This window comes from Lolium rigidum, chromosome 5 (assembly GCF_022539505.1).
Source record: "Lolium rigidum isolate FL_2022 chromosome 5, APGP_CSIRO_Lrig_0.1, whole genome shotgun sequence".
Taxonomy (NCBI): Eukaryota; Viridiplantae; Streptophyta; class Magnoliopsida; order Poales; family Poaceae; genus Lolium; species Lolium rigidum.
Genome location: NC_061512.1, coordinates 189410414 through 189414933, shown reverse-complemented (window position 1 = coordinate 189414933; position 4520 = coordinate 189410414).

Here is a 4520-nt window from a genome sequence, read left to right as displayed (position 1 = left end):
TAAGCTTTCCTTTCTCTAGGAACTGATTAAAATTGATGGTGGGGCCCGCCATGATCTACAAGATATTTGCAAAGAGTTTAGACTAAGTTTATGATAAATTGAGTTCATTTTAATTCTTAAATATACTAGGTGAACTCCCACTCAAAACAACATCCCTCACATTGTCTTAGTGATTACACGAACCAAATCCACTACACCAAGTCCGATCTTCACGAGAGAAGATGTAGTTTCAAAGGCGAACATTCAAAATGTTCATCATATCATTCATATGACTCATGCTCTACCTTTCGGTATCCCGTGTTCCGAGACCATGTCTGTACATGCTAGGCTCGTCAAGTCTAACCTTAGTATTCGCATGTGCAAATCTGGCTTGCACCCATTGTATGCACATGTAGAATCTATAACACCCGATCATCACGTGATGCTTCGAAACGACAAGTCTTAGCAACGGTGCATACTAAGGACGAACACTTTATTATCTTGATATTTAGTGAGAGGGATCATCTTATAATGCTACCATCGCGATCTAAGAAAAATAAGATGCATAAAGGATTAACATCACATGCAATTCATAATAGATATGATATGGCCTTTCTTCTTGTGCTTTTAATCTCCATATCCAAAGCACGGACATGATCTCCATCATCACCAACATGGCGGCAAGGTCAGTGGCTTCGCTTCATGGTTGTCCATCACTTATAGATACTATAACAACTACTTGAAATAAAGCTATTACATGATGAATAGACACGCAGGTGTTAACAAATTTAAAGACAACCATTAGGCTCCTGCCGCCATTGCCAATGATCATCTCATACATCAAATATAGTCACAATCACATAGCCATATCACATCACATGCCCCCTGCAAAAACAAATTAGACGCCTCTAAAAAGTGTTTGCATGTTTTACGTGGTTTGGGGCTTTCGAGTAAGATCCGATCGACCTACGAGCAGGAACCACAACGGTGATACAAGTGTTGTCAAGTGCAGATTGTAAATTGGATCTTAAATATGAAGGGAGAAACTGACACTCGCTGAGCCACTTATGCAATACAAGTTGCATGTCAAGCGTGGAGCAATTCTCATGAACGCAGTCATGTAAGGTTAGCCCGGGCAGCTTCATCCCCCATCCCGCAAGATGCAAAGTACACGAAAAGCAAGCGACAACGAAAGCATCAACGCCCACAAAACCATTGTGTTCTACTTGTGCAATAGATCTATGCATAGACACGGCTCTAATACCACTGATGGGTTTGATACATGTAAAATAAAAAAATTCTACCGCAAGAACGAATAAAACCAAGATCCAATCTAGGAAAAACCGTCAAGATCTAATCTACTAGATCTAAGGAACGAGAAATATCGGATCCACATACCCTTGTAGATCGCTAAGCGGAAACGAGATCGGATCTCGTGGACGATGTAGTGGTACACTTGCCGATCTCAAGATCGTGATGAGGATCTCTCCGGCGCTGCAATCTGGCAGCACCTCCGTATTCGGTCACACGTATAGCTCGATGAAGATATCTCCTCCTTGTTCCAGCAAGCGGGAAGATGTGGTAGATGAGATCTAGTCCCGCGGCATGACGACGTGGTGGTGGTGGAGAGTTTCCGTGGACAAGGCTTCACCTGTTCGCGTTAGGTGGAAGAAACTAGGCAAAAGGAGAAGCAAACGGAGCAAAGGGGAGCAGCCGAAAATCTACTATTTTGCGCCAGGCGCATGCTCCTTTTATAGGCGGAACTTTATCCTGCTTGTGACGCGCACGAGCGGTCGTGCCTGGCCACGATCGATCTGATCGATCGGCCAAGGCAGCCAACGCTGCCTCTCATTTGCTTGGCCCTTGCGTGCATGGCCGTCCGGCCCAGCTGGCCGGGACTGCCTTTCCTCTTTTTTCTTTCTTTCTTTTGCTTTGACAGATTGTCAATATAGGGTCTATAAATTGGGACGTGAATTTTTGGCTCTTAGGGGCGCGCGCCCCTCATATCTGAACCGCCCCCAAGTCCTTTATGATCTGTAAACAAAGTAGCATTTAAAAGCATTAAACCATTTCGTAAAGAGAAAAATAAAAGAATACGTGAGGAATACACTGCAATTTAAGAGGACAATAAATTCTAGGACAATTAGTAGCATTTATAAACATTATGATCCTTGACTTTCTACCGCATAGCATTTAATTGGAGTAGATAAGAGAGGGGGATGTAATAATTTTTTTTTGAATCTAGTAGTAAATTATTTTTAACCGGCTGGGAAACTTTTTACCACAAGTGTGATAACTACTTTGAATGATGGTGGGCTCCACATGGAATTTCTCACAACATATACTTAAATATGAAATAAAAAAATATTTTAGTTGTACAATGCCAAATATTTTTAATGGTGGTTCCTTAAAATAATTATATTTTTCAAGCACATAAATTCAAAGTGTTCACCCACAGCCTTATCACACATATTTTTAGTGGAATGAAAAATGATTTTATCTCATGTTCTAGAAATCCATACCTACCATAGAATGAAAAATATTTTTAAAAATTTAGTAATCAAACTAAAAGTTAAAGTTTTATATCTGATGTACATTAAATCTGGATTTCAAAATTGAGGGCATTGATTTGGATTCAGCCTTTAGTCAAAATCTGCGGCCCATGCTGCATTTAAATCTACCAACTACTTTGAACTTATGATCCATTAATTAACTCTGCTACATTTAATAATTACCATTATTATGCATGGCCCACATGTACTGTTTGCAATATGAATACAGTTTTGGTTACGTGTATAGCTGGTATTATACCTGGAGCCTGTACTAGAAACGAACGGCCGGATGTAAAAGAAGGATGGTGGGATACAAGGGAGTGGAGGACCTATGTGCTCCATCGCAATTCTCCTATAAATTGGCTCATTAGGAAAAATTTCTTATAGACTACTTTTAGCCTCATATTTATTTCTATTAAATAAATACATATTAATATTTACTAATTCAATTAATTAATAAATCATTAATCATCTTCCCGGAACAATTCTGTAACTCTCCAAACTATTTAGTTAATCTCGAAACTACCCCGAGCAACATCGAAACCTTAAGTGTGTCACGCTACGGTTCGAGAATGTGCAATAATGATTGAGACGCCTCTCTGACCAATAATCATCAGCGGGACCTGTAGATCTGTAATGACTCCTACATATTCAACGATGAACTATGTGATCGAATGAACCATTAACATACGATACCAATTTCCTTTATCGCGCGATACTTTACTTATCCGACGCTCGATCATCGGTATCTCTATACCTAGTTCAACCTCGTTACCGGTAAGTACTCTTTACTCGTACCGTGGTGTGTTATCTCTTGTGACCTTGTCACATGCTTGCAAGCTAATTAGACGACATGCCACCGAGAGGGCACAAAGCATATCTATTCGTCATCAGGGTGGACAAATCCCACTCTTGATCCATATGCCTCAAATCATACTTTTTGAATACTTAATCCCATCTTTATAACCACTCATTTACGTAGTGGCATTTGATGTAATCAAAGTACCCATCTGGTATAAGTGATTTACATGATCTCATGGTCGAAGGATTAGGTTACTATGTATCAAAAGCTTATAGCAAGATGAACTTAATGACTTGATCTTATGCTACACTTATTATGGGTGTGTGTCCATTATATCATTCTCCCAAATAACCTTGTTATTAACAACATCCAATGTTCATGGTCAGGAAACCATGATCATCTGTTAATCAACAAGTTAGTTTAACAAGAGGCTTACTAGGGACTATTTCATGTTTACATTACACACAAGTATTAATATTTTCGGTTAATACAATTATAGCATGGGATGCAAACACTTATCATAAACACAAACATATAATAATAACCACTTCATTATTGCCTCTTGGGCATATCTCCAACACCTCATTCTCCCCCTCAACCACAACCACCATTGACGCCGCCCTACCTCTCCTCCATCCCCTAGGGCATTCCCACCACTACATTCCCCTCATAATCCACTCCACCATAGATCGGGCCCTTTGGAGGATCTCCACCAAGGGATTTGGTCCCTCTCAAGCCGGTTTTGGACATCTTGGGATTTTTCTCCTCAAGCATCCCCTTGAAGTTTTTCTTGCTCCATTGAGCAAGGAGAGCAATGTTTTCGGGTAATTTCCCTCCTAACCTCCCTATGTCTTGGATCCCCTTGCCTCTTGCTTCATCTTTGAGGCATTTGAGAATCTAGGGTTAGGGTTAGGCTTAGTACCTCATGCCTTTGGAATGCCATACACCTCATATCATGGGATTCACTCTATATTGCTGTAATATGTGTACAAGTATTGAGTTTTTGCATGAACTTGTGTCAAAAAAATCTGGAAGATTCATATTAATCATCACAGCCCGGACTACGGCCAGGCGCGCCGACTCATACACCGGCCGGGCCGGCGTGTCGCCCGGCAGACCGGCTGTCTGACCGGCTGGTCCGGTCTACAGCCCGGTGCTGCCGACTGATGACCCACAAGTATAGGGGA